Here is a 19,905-nt window from a genome sequence, read left to right as displayed (position 1 = left end):
ATAACACGATCACGCCACCGCCCCACTCCAATCTGGCCAACGGTAGTGTACCTAGGTATATAAAGACGTCCGAGATCTCGATTCCGGCATAACACATCTTTTTGTGCCGATCTATTCTTTGGTGAGTACGAAACAATAAGACTAATACATTTCTATTTGTTTCAAATAGATAAAACATTTTTTTTTTCTATACTTTCAGTTTTCACTCTAACCCTCAAAAACCAACCAACAAAACAAAAATGGGCGCTGAAAAGGTATCCATGAACATCGTTGTCGTCGGACAAGTCCAATCTGCCAAGGCCATCAAGACCGTCGCCAAGGCCACGCCAGCCACCAGCCAACTGATTGTGAGTATATTATTATAAATGCTCTCTATATATTTTTATAGTTTTAAAATACAGTTTGATATGTATTTTTACTACTTCGGTATGTCAATCTTTTTTTACCAAAATCCCTTTTGAATTATAAAGACAATAATCATATTCTGTCTTTTCATAACATTCAAATGAAGTTAGATAGGTGATTTTGTTCAATTTAAATTATACCTTTATGTTTCAAATAACTTTCGGGGAAATAAAAACAATACGCCACATATATAATTTGTTTTATATAAAAATCTTACTATACAATTTATCGTTTAAATCTTACAAATATTATAAACATTATTACTCTATAATTTATATTAGCTATACATACTCTAAAGACGATGACCAAAAAATAATACATAATATAAACATTTTAATAACAGTTTTTTTTTTTTTGACGACTGTCGTTTTTTATTTTCTAATCTTTAATATTTTAAGTTTTTAACCTTGGGTGAGGTAATGCCCATTGATTATAATATAGGGTTCAATACATCTTGTATTTGCATGTTTTGATTTGTAGTGTTTGTGCAATAAATATTCTAGTTAGTATAATATTTTTTCTTGTGAAACTAAATATGAAATTTGACTTGTAAAATAATATTTTTTCAATATTTTGATTGGTAACAATCGTTATATTTGACAAAATAGTCGTGTCAAAACATATTCTGGACAATTATTCATAATATCATTCAAGTGATTGTGTTTTCATATAAATACAACTTTTTACAATTTTTTTTCTCTATACTTCTCTATATTTTAGCTATACATATTAGAATATTTTTCAACATAACATTATGCACCTAATTTATATTTGAAACCTTTGTACATACGAAATTTCTTCATGGATACCAATACTGTAGTATTTTGCATATAGCATTTTGTACACTTATATATTAAAATAAGCTATAAGCCTATAACTCATGATAAACCATACATTATTTTTATTAATATCCATTTTAATCTAATTGTTTATTTTTTTTTTTGTTTCAGAACTGTTAATTCATGTAGTCCATGCATTGCAAAACTCAAAAATGCCATAGTCCAAACAGTACAATAATATGTAATTCATAATATTAGTATTGACACCGAAAAATAAATCAGTAATTTCCGATGTACATATAATTATTTGGTCTTATTTTTTCATTATTACCTGTTCCGATGTACATATTAACATTCTGTAATATTTTAATTACGAGGTACTGTCATATAATTTATTTAAAATAATTTTTCATAATACTTAGTATTATGTTACCACGTGATCACAAATATTACTTAAATATATCACACAGTAACATATTTAAATATTTTGTTGTAGAAATATTATTATATAGTCATACAAAAAGTGCCTATAGTAATAAATATAACAATTTTAAATTTTTCTATTATAGCGTATAACTGCAGTGTTGGGAATTATCTAGATAAAATTATCTTTTAAAGTATCTAAATAATTATAGTTACGATTTATCTAATGTTTAGCTTAGATAAAAAATGGGCTTATCTAGATAAATATTATAGTGCCCCTGCAAAATTATAAAACCAATGTTACTAAAATTCTAATATAATATAAATTATTCATAAAATTAGAAGAATATATTTCATTTTATTATTGCCAACGACAATATTACGATAATACGAGAACCTGCATGCGGGCTTGCACAATACATCGTTCTCTAATAGCCATAGGTAATAAGCATATTAAAATTAATTAGGTAAAGGTTTATTTCCCAATCCATTTTAAAAATAAATTAAAATTAACTTCGTAGAACTGTATTTTAAAGGCTCAATTCTATAATAAATACAAAAAATGTATTGTTGTATTTATCTTTATCTAGATAAATTACATTTATGTTATCTTTATTTTTATCTAGATAATATTTTGTTAAAATTATCTTATCTTATCTAGATAATTTTTTAGTTATCTGTTCCCAACACTTCGTATAAGTAACCTAAATGTTAAAAGGTAATATTATGAAGGACTTCAACTATAGGTTAAATTATTATTACGTATAATATTACAGGATCGAGATCGATGAACTAAATTATCTTGCTAATTAGACTTAGTAAGTTAGTCAGTGTTGAAATGTGAAAAAACATGGCATCTTGATTTTCGTTATCATGCCAATCATTATTATTGTAATAATTTCTTTGGACATTGTTTTCTACTGAGATTGATGATTGAACTTGAGTTATATTCTAAGGTTAACAATGTGTTATTTTTCTTTGAAACATACAAATTTGGTACCTAACATAAGGCATCTATTTTGGTTACAGTAATTTTGGTCTGATTAACAGAATGTTAACAAACTACAAGTAATTCAATAAGACATTTTGATTTTTTCAATGATGATTCAATGATGATGATGATTGCTCTACATCATGAATCGACAAAAATAACATATTTTATATTGTATTATTATTAATTGTATATATTAATTATATATAATAATATTAGCTAATAAGTATTACACTGTATGGACTGTACTGAGCCGTAATAAAGCTTATAATCTATTATTAGGTATCAATAAATAAATAAATAATACAGTTTTGGACGTATTTAAATATTCGTTATCTTAACATGAGTGATGGTTAACTAAAAAAAATTCTAAAATATTTACATACTTTTCTTTATTAATAGAGTTGATCTATATAATTGTTTTCATATGGGTATTATAATGTTGCAATTATTGCAAAATAATTAATAAACACCTAAATGAAAAAAATCGTATTATTACAAATTAGTTTGCGGGTTTCGTGTAAAAATTACCATTTTTTCGTAATTTGTTTTTTTTTTCCTGATGCTTTTGAGAACTACTGGACAATTTTAGTTTTGACCCCCAATTTACTAAAACAACATATTATTGCTAAATCAATAATCGCTCCGTTCAGAAGCAAAATTGTTTAAATGTACAAACTCAAAATCATCTACAACTTGCTAAAAAAAAAGCAAAAAAAAGTGTACGATACATTTTTCAGTATCTACCACATAAATGGAACTAACCACGTAGATTTCACTGATCAAGAACACTAAAAAAAATTACAAATTGCATCTGGGACGCATCTATATTATTCATAAGTAGGTACCTATTTATGATTAATTATTGATAATGTATTTATTCATTAGCTTAATTCATGGTAAAATCATTGAACAGGTATTGTTGTAATAAAAATCACAATATTAATTTAAACTAAACTTTAGTTCTTTGAAATTTAAGCATTAAAATCTACACATTTTAAAACGTATATAATATTCTATAAGTCTTATATTATTTAGAAAAAAAATTATGTATTTTTATTAACATTCGTAATTTATTAACTAAACCAGATTGATGAGTGTTCCACAAAACCGATCTATATTCAAGCAAAGATCTTACCAGTGCATAGTACAAAACATTCATACAAAGTGCATCATTGAAATAATTAGAGCTGGTGCGTTTAATGAACCCTAAAACACGAAGACTTTTACCATAAATTGAATTAAAATGGGCATTAAAGGACAAATCGGCTGATAGGATTATGCCGAGTTCCCGAACTTAATTGACAGAGTTGAGAGCCGTACCATTAATAAAATATTGACAATTTATATGAGATTTAGAACGGTTAAAAGAAATGCAAACACATTTAGAGGTATTCAAAGCCATGCCATTCAATGAGCACCAACAAGAAAACAGATGCAAATCATGTTGTAGGGAAGTCGTATCATTGGGGGAAAGGATTGGCATGTATAATTTCATATCGTCTGCAAATAGCAAAAATCTTACATGATTTAAAACATTTATTTAGGTAATTAATGAACAAAATAAAAAGCAATGGAGATAAATGAACGCCTTGTGGAACTCCCGATATGAATTTAATTGTTTTTGAAAAGGTGTTGTGGATCTTCACTAGTTGAGAGCGACCACTTAAATATGATGAAAACTATGATAAAAGTGGATGTCTTACACCTAATTTGCCTAATTTTGTTGCATTAAACTATTATTATTATTTATTATCAGATATTAATCTCATGTCCCTATCCTAGAAATAAACGTAAACAATGCATATTTTGAATAATATGTTATAAAATATTACTTGTAGTGTTATAAATATTCACGACTTTTTTATACTGGATGTTTGTCATACACTCGACGTCCATATTTTTGAGGAAAATATACATTTTTGCAACAGTATTGAGGAAATATAAAACCATTTTCACGTTAATATACAATGTATATGTATAACTTAAGCTGGCTAGTATAATTGTGGTTAAATTATTGAAATATGTACATACCAATTATAGCGCAATAAGTATAAGAAATACTTCACACTTACCGCAACATATGAACTATGTGGAGAACTTAGAAAGGCATAAATAAATAATATAAACAAGTAGATTGATGGAAGATACTGATTTATTTTTAGATGTCAATACACATTTTTATAATTAGGAACAAATTATAATATTATTGTACTGTTTGGGCTATGGCATTTTTCGGTTTGAGATTGATGTGAACATCATGTATTAACATTTCTGGAACAAAACAAAAAAATATTCGGTTAACACAATACACTATAGTATGAAAGTAAAGAATATTGGTAAAATAAAATAAGAAACCATGATAACATGATTTTGAATAAAATTATTAAAGCTTTTTATTAACTATAATTAAAAAAAAAAAAAATGAGAAATTTTTTATTTGTTTAGATAACAAGTTAGTAGGTGCTATTATAGCCAGTAGTATGAACAAAAAATTAATTATATAGCTGGATCAAAAAATTGTATTTCTTAAGACAAATAATTAGTCCGTCTAAAATATTTTTAATGTAGGTATTCTGGACAATTTTGAAAATTCCAACAGAGAAAAAAATGTATATTTGTAATATAGATTAACTTTGCATCAGGATTTTTTTGATATTTTTTTTTAAATAAAGGTTATCTGCAATATCGAATTGACCTACATGTAATTTTACAAATAATGAAAAAATAACATTTTCAAAAAAGATATATACTTATATTATTAATACGAAAACATTGAAATATTGTACACTATATATTAATTTTACGATACACGTGAACCAATAAAATTATGATGCATAATATTATTGTACTAATTATTTCATTCATCGACCTTGCAAAAACCAAATAAATATTAAACATCGGTCTATGCAACAAGAAAATAAAATCGAAACATAACAACAATACGAATTATTAAAGACCATCCCGCATTCAATTCAAATTCAAATCATTGAACAATTATTATGAAACTCGCCATCAATATTGGCTTATTGTTCAACTGAATGATCGGGATAGACTAACTCGTGTTATATTATAATGTTATTAACTCACCATCAATTGGCTGGTGGCTGGGGTGGCTTTGGCGACCGATTTGACGGCCTTGGCAGATTGGACTTGTCCGACGACGACGATGTTCATGTTTACTTTTTCGGCGCCCATTTTTGGTTTTTGCAGGTTGGTTTTTCGAGGAATGAAGACGTGAAAACTGCAAGTAGACAAAAAAAAAAAAAAATAAATATAAAAAATGAATAATTTAAACCGAGTCAAAGAAATATTGTGTCCCGCCAGGTAAATACTCACTGAAGTTTGGATTTGCACAAAAATTGCGTTATGCCCGAACGAAGCACCGGCACGTTATTTTATACACTTTGGCGATTTTCGCTTAACGTGGAGCGGCGTGGTGGCGTGATTGTAACAAGTGTTCGTCGTTGGTTGTTCCCCGTTGGCCGATAGAGCGCTTAGTGTCCCTCGCGTTATCGTACGCCAGACGATTTCGAGATCGTAACAACTATAATATGATGATATTGTCACTTTTTGAATCCAAAAGACAATAATAATAATAATATGTTCCGATCGATCACTGCGTATATACAATCATAATAATACGTCTTCGAGTATAATATTATATCACGAAAACGACAGCTTAAATCCAACTCTAAAATATGATATAATATATTATACCAAATTCTTGATAAATATATTATAATCAATGACAATAATATTGAGTAGTGACTGTTCTAGCAAATAATTTCGGTTATTAATGCGACGTTTTATTAAATACTTGGCATTTTATCGTTTAATAATAAAGTTGTTAAAATTGTGATTTTTTTGTACCTATTTTAAGCAGGTATCTACTTATATTAATTAAAAGACTAAATTTCCAAAAACTTAGATGTTTATACTATTTAAAGAGTAGACACAAACTCCCTTTTTTAAATTCGAACCACCATTTTGTATCTTACATAATTAAGAACATGATTTTTTGATGATAAATGTCTATAAATTTGATCGTTAAGTTTAATTAAACATTTCGAAGATCAGAATTTGAACCTATGCATAATTACCTATATCATTGAGGTAATGTGGAGGGAGGAGTTCATATATAGTATATATATACAGTATATACCCTCCACTGGAAAGTCCTTTAACTAAATAGGAATCTAAGTATTTTATTAGGTATTGAATGTAATATTTTTGTATATAAATATAATTATAAGACTTATTATTCCTAGTAAAAAAATGTCATCAATTCAAATATACGTAAATCTGGTTGCTACACGATAAATTAATATTAATTAATTTTAATTATATAAATTCGATAAAGTTTGTATTTTAATCCAATTATTTTTGATGATTATTTATAGATCACATTTTGGGACCACTTTTATAATAGTCGTTACCGTTTTTAATATAGGTGGCGATAAAATATTGTCTAAACATTGACACCGCGAACCACAGATATTCTTCCCACTTAAAATCGACATTTGAAAACCACTAAATAATGACAAATTGGTTTTTACTAATATCAGATTGTTTTAGTATTTTCGTTATTTTCTTATGTAGGATACAAAAAATTTCTGTGGGTGAAATTAAGGTTACATAATATATCTAAAGATTTTGATACGACAGACATGTTCTATGATATACATGTCGTATCGACATAATTGACGTTTTAGTATATAATATGTTACCGGCAAAGACGTAAATGAAAGAATGAACGTTTATGACTAGTCAATAACGATATTTCAGATCAAATTAGACAGTGTACAATATTGACTAGGAAATAACGCGAATGTCCATTATTTTCAGGCAATGATGCATTTAGAAATATTTCCTAGGTAATGACGTTAACTCAGGGCTTTTTCAGACATAATTTATAAAAATGTTAAATCAATTCAAATCAAAAATCAATTGTAAACTGGTTGTTAGGTGAACTCTAATTTTAGGTATTTATTATAAGTTGTAAACAGTAGCTATGTATGTAAAAGTTTAAAAATGAATTATATATGTTGTTATAAATCTGTATATACCAACAACGATTTAAAGACACATATGATAATAATATAAGCCAAATAGGTATATTATATACAAATAAATAAAATTATTAGATTGACACACAAACTGACGTAATAAAATGTAAAAATATGTAAAAATATGTGGCAAAAGATTCAAAATTGTGTGTTTTTACAAAGTCTACTAATATTTTTTTTACCGTTCTACGCGTTGGGTACAATTTAATTATCCGATTATTTTTTTTTTTTTTTTTGATATATAGTTCTTATAGTATAGTTTATATTACGTACCAGGGTAGACTACATTTGAAGTTTACAAAATGTCAATTCTACAAATTCTGTGAATTTTGATAACATAATATGTGCGTCATTATTTTTAAATAAACAGTTATCGCAATACCTATTACTGCAATGATCGATCACGCTATCACCCCTTCCCCTTCCACTTAATCAGTCAGCGGGAGTGTATATAAAGATGCCCGAGATCTCGATTCCGGCATAACACATTTTTTTGTGCAGATATATTCTTTGGTGAGTACGAAACAATACGACTAATACATTTCTATTTGTTTCAAATAGATAAAACATTTTTTTTTCTATACTTTCAGTTTTCACTCTAACCCTCAAAAACCAACCAACAAAACGAAAATGGGCGCTGAAAAGGTATCCATGAACATCGTTGTCGTCGGACAAGTCCAATCTGCCAAGGCCATCAAGACCGTCGCCAAGGCCACACCAGCAACTAGCCAACTGGTGGTAAGTACAGAACTCTTTACATAACTTTAAAATGCAGTTTGGTAGATTATCTTGTAAATTTTAATTTTTAATTCATATGTTTGGAAATATAATCGCGAAAATTTTTTTTTTAAACATTTAAAGTTTTTAGTTTGAATTTAAGGTCTGAAAATGTTTTCAAGATTATTATTATTATTTTTCTTATATTAATACTTATTAAATTCAAATGAAAAGAATAACATACACTTTTAATAACAATTTTCATACTGAAATTTTGTATTTTACCATTGAATATTTAACTTTAGATAACATACGACTATTGGTTAAATATGTCATAAGTTTTTATATATTCAATGGTAAAATGAATCAATTTTATATGAATATCATGATATCATATTTTTGGCACTTTATTTGTTAACAAAATATACTATTAATGATAAATTATTTGTAATATTATATATTAATTTTAATTGACTTGTTATTTTTTTTTTCAAGTCATGTTTTTTTGCTATTGCAATATAAAACATAATAATAGTTGTTTGAAATGTCTGAATCCAAATTAAATGTATGATCTATTTTTATATTTATTTTTATTTTTGTTTCAGAACTGCTAATTCGTGTGTTCCATAAATCTCAAAACTCAACAATGCCATAGCCCAAACAGTACAATAATATGTAATTCATATATCAGTATTGACACCGCCAAATAAATCAGTTATTTCCGATGAATATAATATAACTGTGTATTTTTTTTTTATTTTTACCTGTTTCACTGTCCAAAACACAGATCCGTGGTTTTTCAATCACGACGTGGTATCATGAATAATATGATTTATTTTAAATATCTATTATAGTTTTGGTTCGTGTTAATATGATCATGAATATATGTGTAACAAGTACCAGTTATAACATTCATGATAATATCACCCGATATCATAATAAAATACTATTAAAGGTAGATTATTATAATACTATGATTGTCATTTAAAAAGGATTTATAGGTTGTTGACATACATTTGTAGTCATTGTGGATTTTACTTAAGTATGACAACATTTTGACATTATTATATTAAGCACTTCAACCATTATTAATTGTTGGCCGTAGGTAGTCGGAGTAATCAGAGAATTTACTTTTCGAAGTATTCGGTCATTGACCTTAGTGAACAATTCTTGAGTGTTGTTATTAATAACAATATATAAGTAGAACAACAATAACGAATCGTTATCAATGAACTCTTAATTCTACAATTAATGAAAACATTATATTAATATGCAATGTTGCGATCAACATTTTGTTGGATATTGTAAGTAAGTGTCGAATAAAACTAAAATAGTCAAGTGGAATAAAACGTAATATTTAGCGTATAAAGCATTACAATTCTTGTAATAATTATTTTGTTTTTTTTTTACCATTGTTTTCAATTGAGATTTATTTTTTGGCTTGAGTTTTATTTTGAGGTTAAATGTGTTATTCTTCTTTGAAAAATGGAATATTGGTAACATACGATATAATATATTTACTATTTAGGTTGGAACTTATTAAAATATTCATTCAACATAATATGATGGGTACCTAGTTACACTATACAATGTCCTAGTAATTTCACATAAGTAACTGTTTTTAATAATACAATTAACCTAAGTTTGTTTTTTTTTTCAAATAAATATTATAATATTACAATTAGTGTGAAAAGAATAAGGACGAACACTAAACGAAACAATTGTATTATTGCAACTGCATTTTAATAAAATAATTTAAATTACAAAAACAACCTGCAATTTTGTACAAGGATTTTACTTATATAATTAAGTGTTAAATACATTTTATTATATTAAATCATATTTATTGACAATGAGTATAGGTACTACTATACTTTTTTGAAAATGTGTTTAATAATTGGTAATTATTATTGATAGTAAAAAGAAAAACATTTCATTTGCAAAATAATTCGATGAAATAACATCATATATATATTTATATGCATATAAAAGAGGAATATTTTAATAATTAATAATAGTATATTATAAATCGGTATTGTATGATTAATATATTATATTATTCAATTTATTTTTTAATATGTCTTGGTATCAGAAAGATTTCTGGGGCTCGCTGAGTATTTATTATCTCGTTTACAACATTTTGTTGTTGATAAACACATAAGAACTCTAAAGCGTCAATTTAAACAAAAAATTAAGGTGGAGGTATTTAAACTTGATACCTACCTATTATTAGATTAGAATGTATTTTTTGATTGTAAGTAAGAAAATATTATTAGACATTTGGTCTATAATATATATACAAGTATAAGAGAGTTTTGAGAATAATATTAGTGTTCAAAATGTAATAATTGAGATGTTTTTGTGTTTACTTTTTTACATCTGATATTTACTATGATAAGCTATATATTACTTACGATATATTAACTAAATCGTTGAAATAAATCTGTGCCCTGACTATATTATTTATTTTAAGTAGGTAGATTTGATGATGGTTAATTAATTTATAAGCTTAGTTCAGGTAAAAGCATTAAACCTTAATTGCTAAAAAAAATCACAACTTTAATTGGAACTAAATTTTACTAATTTTAATAAATATAAAATATGCATTTATTCAGAAATATGCAAAAAAATATGGAAGTTCAAATATTAGCATAAGAATCTTTACACCATAATAATAGTATAATATTATACGTGCAAGCATACAAATAGCATGCAAATATTTTATTATATTATAGATATGTGCCTCCTACTACCTTTTGTTTAAATATTTATTATTCTCTGTAGCAATAAAACGGTATCAACAATTGTTTTTGGACTGAATACACGATTTTTCGTAAGGTTTTCGTTTCCATGGTTACATTTTAACAAAAAGTATTATGGTTTTTTTTATAGGTAGACATGCTGCAGAGGTAAATATTAAAGATGTACATTTTTATTTCTCCATAACTATTGAATTATTATAACCAATGTCCTAAAAACAATTAAAAAAAATTGCCATATAAAAGCCATTATTGCGTTGAAAATGCTTAAATTTAGCTTAGGTAGGTGCTATAATTGTAGTTAAACGATACAATTATGAAATGTGTAAGTACCAAATTTATAGTTAGTATACAGATTTTGAATTCCTGCACACTATTATATTTTTGAGATTCTATTAAAATAGCAACAGAGACACATAATCGATGAAGAGAACTTAGAATGAAACAAGTAAATAATAAACAAGTTGACTGACGGACGAGACTGATTTATTTTGCAATGTCAATACACATTATTATAATTAAAAATAAATTATAAAATTATGTACTGTTTGGGCTATGGCATTTTTGAGGTTGATTGATGTGGACTTGAATTAACAGTTCTGGAACAAATCAAAAAATAGTCGATTAATACAATATACTAAAAAATAATTTTGCTTCTTGGTTGAATTAAATAATAAATTCTAACAAGATTACAAAATTCGTTAAACTTTACGAAGTTTTACAGTGTTGAAAAAGAATTATTTAAATTATATTTAAATACAGATAAAAAATACATTGATTCAGAATGTATTTGAAATACATTTCAAATACTTTTAAATTTTGAGAAATAGTTTTTAAGAACTATTTATCCTAAACTTTGGCATATAATTTTAATTTAATTTATTTAATTGTACAAATAGAAAAAAATAATTTAAGTATCATTAAAACTGTATAGTAGGTAGGTGCCTACTTCATTTTGTACTGAAAAATAAAAATAAATGAAAATTTGTTATAGTTGAACTCTAAAATAATTTAATATTGGTTATTAATTAAACAATAAACAGATTTTAATAAAATATAAAAATAAAATGAATAAATATTTAATAATTTGATTTGAATTTATTATAAATAAAATAATATAAAAATTATCAAAAAACAATCTGAACTGTGACAATAATTCTTTTCAATTTTTAAAAATATTTACATAAAAATATAAAATTATTTAAAATATTATTAAAATAATAATCATAGTTAAGAAAGCCGTTTTAGCGTATTATCTCTTATACGCAAACAAATTTAACATTTTAAGTCAAAAGTTAGTACCATATATTAACCTGTAATAAGATATAAGTACTAAGTAAGCATAGTTTAAATTGTATGTAATATTATTATTGCAAATTATTTAATTTATCCATCTATATACATAGGTTAGTTATTTATGTAACACCGATCCTAATTAAATGTGACGAATAGAGTAACAATAAAGTACCTATTGAAAATAATATACATGTAATAAAAACAATGAATTGAATTTATTTGTACGATGCACGCAAAAAAAAAAATCAATTGTATTAATTATTTAATTTATCCATCAAAACGAAATAAATATACCGGTCTTCGTAGGTACAATAAAATAAAATTAAAACAAATTAATAACAACACAAATCGGAAAAAAAAATGCCATCCCACTATAATTATTCTAAATGTTTAAACAATCAAAGAATTATTAACTCACCATCAATTGGCTGGTGGCTGGGGTGGCTTTGGCAACCGATTTGATGGCCTTGGCAGATTGGACTTGTCCGACGACGACGATGTTCATGGTTACTTTTTCAGCGCCCATTTTTGGTTTTTGGTTGGTTTTTTGAGGAGTAAATAGAAAACTGCAAGTAGACAAAAAAAATATATATATATATAAAATATGAATAAGACGTATTAAATCAAGTCAAAGAAATATTAAGCCCCGTCGGGTAAAATTACTCACTGAAGATTGTATTTGCACAAAAATTGCGTTATGTCGGAACTAAGCATCAGTACGTCCTTTTATACAGTGGGGACTTTCGCTTAATGTGGAGTGGCGTGATGGCATGATTAGAACTCTTAACAGTGATTCGTGTAGCTGATATCGTACGTCGGACGATGTCGTGATAATACATTTTACTGTTTTACTTTAAACACGTCCACGGAGTAATGTTTGATTGAAACAAAATATATAACTATAAAGACCACAAAACCGTCCATTTAAATTATGTTATTCTACTAAATGGTTGATAAATATTGATCATTACCTATGAGATTTTCTTATTTTCCAATTTTGGTTAAATCTACGGCAGACATATGAATTTGACTTGCATCATAGAAATATCTTTTGAACTATTAAAGCATAGTTTCCTTAACAAAAGAGTCCACTAACAATCAATACTTATTAAGCCACATTACAAAACATGAATGTATTATATCACTTTAGTAATGGAATAAATTTCTATTTTTACGATTATTATGACTGTACTTAAGTCCTATGACTACTCAGTTTATTGTTCTTTGAACATTTATTTATTTTATTGAATTTTCGAAATACTTATTCAGGGTAATTTACCAACCATGTTCACCTCATTTTTTCTTTCTCTGATTAATTTATTCAATTATTTATTTATGAAGTTTAAGTTTAAGTATCTTGTATCAATCATTATATTAAATACTAGTATTTAAAATCAATGCTTCTATTTAAACATCAACTTTACAAAAACTTAGATATTTATACTATTTAAATTATAATTTGTGCTCATATGAACTTCCTATTTTAAACACCACCCATAATTTTATATTTTATATTATTAAGAACATAGTTTTTAGATTCTGAGTGGAGCAATGGATGTATTGATTTTACACTAGTATTTGTTTTTTTATGTCTGTATCCATGATAAGTAGTCAAAATAATGCTTCGATTTTCAACTTCAGTAACTTTTCTAGAGGTGGAAAATTGAATCTATTTGGTACACTAAAATGGTCAAAATTGATAATCCCCAATAGTTTTCAAGCGTCGAGAAAGTTTTAGACAAAATTGATATGATTTGTTTGGTGTAACTCGAAAACTAATAACCGTCCTTAAAACTTTCACTATATATTTATATAATAATTTTCTATGCGTCAGAACATTTTCCAAATTATTTTGACTAATTTTTAGCTGTTTATAGCCATATGAAATTTCCTGCTTTTTAAGTTTTTCTTATAAATTACTGTCGATAAATAACTCTTTGTTCAGACAAAAGACTTGAAAATGTAATACAAGTTTCGTCATAAGTTTTTTAATAGCAGTTAAACACTATTAAAGGTAGTTTATGTATAAGGTTATTTTTATGAGCATTTAATTAGGTATTAAATTCATCAAAATCGAACATTTGTAAATTATTCTATAGTAAAAAATGTATAAAATATTAAAATATTTAAATGTTTATATTTTATTGATAAAATTTTAAAATGTAAAACAAGAATTATGATAAGTACCTAGTCTATATTGTAACTAAAATATCTAAAACATAAACAAATAAGCACAATTTTTTTTATAGACGTTTTAATTTCAAATTTAGACAAAATCAGATATTTTAAAAAAAGAATAACGATTTTAGTTATTTAGTTGTATAATTTATAAATAATATTTGTTGGTACTTAAAACTTTTAATGTGAATCGGTATATTATTATATTTTTTTATACACACAAAGATATTTTCAAATGCAATTTTTTCGACAAAAATTAATTCAACCTACTGTACCTTTAAGTTATTGCTAAAAGTAAAACAAATTACTTTAATAGCAATAATAGAATAAAAAATACTTAGTGATATAAATTTACTGACAGTCATCGCTCATAGTCGTTATTCATATACATTGATTTGATATCATTGAATTCAAATTTTACACATCCATTACAGTAACCCCTTTAGGCACCTACCGGAGTGGTACCCATTTACCCATATTTTAATTTCTAATAATTTACAATGCGTCAACATTAAAAATTATAATTTTACTCCACGCACAAATGCCCTAGCAATAAGTTCGAAATTGATCTATACAAAACTTAACGAGTAAAATAAAACAAGTCAAATTAAATTGTAAATTATTAAGTTTATATTAATAATCAATTTGGTAAGGCATAATAATAAACAAGTAAAATATTAAATTATATTATATTTCATAGTATTCCACTGACCATTTCAAATCGATTTTTGAAAACCACTAATTAATAGTAAATAGGTACTCACAAATTTAGATTTGTTAAGATCGGATAGTTTTAAGTATTTTTGTTTAATATTATTATAGTAACCTGAGATACGTAAAATGTTATTGGATAGGATTACGGTTCTGGCTAACATTGTACCTAGGTATTGTTATTTTTTTTTTTTTTAACGATTTAAATGAAAAGATAATATGATCAATAATCATTCCTGGCAGGTACGTATAGGTATAGCTAATTGTCTACAAATACGTGAATGAACATAAAAGATATATTTATATTAATATATCGTGTAAAAACGTAAACAATTAAAAATCTTATTTTTACAAGTTTTACTAATCTCATTTTGTACGTGCGTTGTTTACAATATACGAATTTCGCTTATTATTTACTTTGAGAAATAATCCTGATGATAATTTATATAAATATTCACCATAGCGGAACTACATTTGAAATTAAAAATGTTTAATTTGACAGTTTCTGTGAATTTTGAAAGCTATGCATGATATTCATGGTTTGATCTGTACATCATAATTTGTAAACAAAAAATTGTATAAATATTATGATGATCACGCCACGCCACCGCCCCACTTTAAACCACTCGGCGGTAGTGTATATAAATGCGTCCCAGATCTTGATTCCGGCATAACACATATTTTTTTACAGATTAATTCTTTGGTGAGTACAAATAAGGACGGTAATAGTTTTATTTCAAATTAATAATTATTTTTTTCCCACTTGCAGTTTTCACTTTAATCCTCAAAAACCAACCAAAAAATCAAAAAATGGGCGCTGAAAAGGTATCCATGAACATCGTTGTCGTTGGACAAGTCCAATCTGCCAAAGCCATCAAGACCGTCGCCAAGGCCACACCAGCCACCAGCCAACTGATGGTGAGTTTGGACATTTTAGATTTTATTCAATTTTTAAATCCAAATTATTATGAAAGATTTTATAATCAGAATTCATAATATGTTTGAAAATATAATCACAACAATACATTAATTATACCAACTATAAACATAATATTATGTATAGTTTAATTATAGTTTTAATCTGATGAATTTAATGACTAAAAACATTTTCATGATTATTATTATTATTTTTTTTTCATTGTATTATGGTTGAAAAAAAAAATAATTAAATTAACTATTTAAAAACATATTTCATACGAAAATCTCGTTTCAATATCAATCAATTCAACTTAAGATAACATAAAACCAATATTATATTATAATATATATTTTATGTTTAATGGTACAACTAATCGGGTTAATATTATGAATTAGGTACGTGATTCTAAATTATTACAAAAAACTTTGAACGTACATTATTTTATTCAAAAAATATTAAATCAACAATAATATTGTGAACAATATTAATTTTAAATTTAAACGTTTTGTTGACTTGATAACGTGACATAATAGGTAATAGAAGTTTGACTATCAATTATTCTTATTAGGATGATTTACTGTAGTATTATTACACAATTAAACTCATTTATACTCTACAATAATATTATGCTACTACTTAGGTACAGCGGGTACCTTGTAGTTAGTAATTCAGTGGTGATGTTAATTAAAAAAAGGTGGATAAGTGGATGTCGCTCTGCTGTACGGTAGGTTACAAGTGGGTCACTGTAATGGATGGTGTTAAATTTGAATTCAATGATATAATATCATTGTATAAGAAAAACGATTCTGAGCGAAAACGGTCAGTCAGCCTATGATTTTACCAAGTATATTTAATGATATTATTGTGAATAAAGTAATTTATATATAACCTATTTACGTGGAGCCTTGTTTTAAATTTTCAATCCTTAGCCATAAAAGTTAAAAATTTATTAATTTTTAACTACAAAATAATTAATAAATTATAAATTCGATAAATGTTGTCAAAATTTGAACTTTAAATGCTTATAAAAAAAAACTGTGCCTATGTATTTTCAATATTTTTCAACTGCTATTGTAAAAATATATCAGGAGTCTTGTATTAAATTTTTACACTTTTTGGCCCAACAGATAAAACTTTATTGATATTTATAGAAAAAAAAACTAAAAAAATTGAAAACTGAAAATGCCCGTAAACAGCTCAAAAAGTGTCAAAATATTTTCAAAATTGTATGGTGTATAGGAAATGCTAATATAAACATTCAGTGAAATTTTCATGTATCTACAGTTATTCGTTTTTGAATTACAAGAAAATAAGGAAATCGGTACATGAGAAATCGAGTGAATATCTAATGTTGTAAAAATATGAATTTAAAACGCTCATAAAAATTTAATTTGACTTTCTTGTAGAAATTTTTTTTTTGATAAAGTTAGACAAACTTATGAGGAATCTTGTATTAGATTTTAAAATCTTAGATTTAAAAAGAAAAATTTTTATGAATTCTCATCAAAATAATTTGCTATTTTTCGTGATTTTTCCGTATTTTGTCAAAATTTGAACTTTAAATGCTTATAATTAAAAACTGTGACTAAGGATTTTTAATTTTTTTCATCTGCATTTGAAACAATAACCTAGGAGCCTTCTATTAAATTTTCAAGCTTTTTTACTCAACAGATAAAATTTTATTGATATTTATAGAAAAAAAAACTAAAAAAATTGAAAACTGACAATGGCCGTAAACAGCTCAAAAAGAGTCAAAATATTTTCAAAATTGTATTGTGTATAGAAAATGCAAATATAAACAACCAGTGAAAATTTCATGCATCTACGGTCATTTGTTTTAGAGTTACACCAATAACCAAAATCGATTTTGTTAAAAATCGATTTTGCGTAAAAATTCCCGTTTTTCCTTAATTTTTCTTTTGTTTTTCACATCGCTTTTGAAAACTACTGGGAAATTAAAATTTTGACCTCCCCAATGCACCAACGATATTCACTTTCCCATCGAACAAGATACTGAAGTCGAAAATCGAAGCATTATTTCGACTACTTATCGTGTACACAGACACAAAAATAAAAAAATAAAAAAAAAAATAAAAAAAAAAAATAAAAAAAAAAAAAAATAAAAAAAAAAACACACATCATTGTAAAATCAATACATTCATCGTTTCACTCAGAATCTAAAACAACATATTTTAATATACAGATAATTAAATATTAGTGCCTTTATTAGTATTTTTATTGCGCTTTAAACATGATAATAGCTGTTTGAAATGTTTGAATACGAATAATTCTTCTTCATATGTAGCAACATTATAGTATTGTATGTTCTCGTACTATTATATTTACTCTATTATATGATACAATTCATGTTAAATGACTTTTATCATTAAAATATACATTTTGTCATTTTGATTTACATCGTATTTTTGTTTTGTTTCAGAACTGTTAATTCATGTAATCCATACATTGCAAAGCTCAAAAATGCCATAGCCCAAACAGTACAATAATATGTAATTTATATCAGTATTGACACCGCAAAATAAATCAGTCGTTTCCGATGAACATAATTTTTTGGTGTGCTTTTTTTATCTCTTCCATTGTCCATTATTATCATATCCGTGATTATTTAGTCACGAGGTGGTGCCATGTACCATATATTATTCATATCACATCATATTTAAGAAACATATTATAAATTTGTATTATGTTAATATGATCATGAATCTTGTGTAGCAAGTACCAGTAATAACATAATTGATAATGTCTAATACGATATTATATTTAAATATCATTAAAGGTCGATTATTATAATAATATAATTAGTCATTCAAAAAGGTTTTATAGATTTATTGACAAATTTATAGTAATCTTAGATTTAACCAAATTGTGTTCAATCAAAATGTTGACATTTTAATGTTAAGGACTTAAACTTTTATTGGTTGCCGAAATCAGAATACCTGATCAGATAGAATTAATCTTTCGTTGTACCTACATATTCGGTCATTGACATATAAGTGAACCCAACGTCTTGTCGAGTACTTTTAATTATTAAAATATAATATTCGAGTAATAATGGACTGATATCGAAGAGTATTGATTTGGATTTGCGATTAACTGTGGATTATACCATCTGCGAAGTCTACGTGTTTTTCAGGTCAAAAATACATACCGTTGGGATTTACATTTTTTTTCCAGGTAAAATTTAAAGTACCGGTGGAATTTACATGTTATAAATCCAACCTAAAAATCGACTGCCTACCAATAAATCGGTGGAATTTACGATCACTCGGTTGGGGAGTATACACACACTGATTCTCATTAAATTACTATACACCCAAAGACGAGCAGTAAGTAATGAAAGAATTGCCTAATTACAACTCCTTAAAACTGACACGTCCTTGCAAGGGCTCTAAGAATAAAAATAAGTATTTGTTCTTCGAAACATAACATTTTGCTAACATGATATAGTTTGGAATGTATTATGATATTTGTTTAGCACAATAATATGTATATTAGTTAAATTATCGATGTACTTATATTTTAACGTGGGCTATAAATGTGTTGTTTTCAGCGAGTTTTGAGAATTCGAGATCAAATTATAATAATTAATTTGTTTTTGTATTGACTTTTTGACATCTGATATTATTTATTACGTTGT

The 19,905-nt window shown here is 25.9% G+C and overlaps 5 long non-coding RNA genes across 5 annotated transcripts; 3 read left to right on the top strand and 2 right to left on the bottom strand.

Annotated features, from left to right (window-relative positions):
• On the top strand, positions 1 to 1,487 carry LOC132945349 (uncharacterized). Its single transcript, XR_009664552.1, has 3 exons — positions 1 to 121; positions 200 to 347; positions 1,356 to 1,487. It is a non-coding gene; the product is annotated as an uncharacterized LOC132945349 (long non-coding RNA).
• Positions 1,488 to 4,743: 3,256 nt separating this feature from the next.
• Positions 4,744 to 6,056, bottom strand: LOC132944074 (uncharacterized). Its single transcript, XR_009664413.1, has 3 exons — positions 5,938 to 6,056; positions 5,689 to 5,842; positions 4,744 to 4,872 (listed from the first exon to the last, which is right to left on the bottom strand). It is a non-coding gene; the product is annotated as an uncharacterized LOC132944074 (long non-coding RNA).
• A 2,109-nt stretch (positions 6,057 to 8,165) lies between these two features.
• On the top strand, positions 8,166 to 9,123 carry LOC132945960 (uncharacterized). Its single transcript, XR_009664621.1, has 3 exons — positions 8,166 to 8,180; positions 8,258 to 8,405; positions 8,990 to 9,123. It is a non-coding gene; the product is annotated as an uncharacterized LOC132945960 (long non-coding RNA).
• Positions 9,124 to 11,612: 2,489 nt separating this feature from the next.
• On the bottom strand, positions 11,613 to 13,163 carry LOC132945326 (uncharacterized). The gene is made up of 3 exons (XR_009664546.1): positions 13,107 to 13,163; positions 12,858 to 13,005; positions 11,613 to 11,742 (listed from the first exon to the last, which is right to left on the bottom strand). It is a non-coding gene; the product is annotated as an uncharacterized LOC132945326 (long non-coding RNA).
• A 2,793-nt stretch (positions 13,164 to 15,956) lies between these two features.
• On the top strand, positions 15,957 to 18,814 carry LOC132945794 (uncharacterized). Its single transcript, XR_009664599.1, has 3 exons — positions 15,957 to 16,031; positions 16,098 to 16,246; positions 18,688 to 18,814. It is a non-coding gene; the product is annotated as an uncharacterized LOC132945794 (long non-coding RNA).
• The last annotated feature ends 1,091 nt before the right edge of the window (positions 18,815 to 19,905 follow it).

This window comes from Metopolophium dirhodum, chromosome 5, assembly GCF_019925205.1.
Source record: "Metopolophium dirhodum isolate CAU chromosome 5, ASM1992520v1, whole genome shotgun sequence".
NCBI classification, from domain to species: domain Eukaryota; kingdom Metazoa; phylum Arthropoda; class Insecta; order Hemiptera; family Aphididae; genus Metopolophium; species Metopolophium dirhodum.
This window is presented reverse-complemented; position numbering and strand designations above follow the sequence as displayed.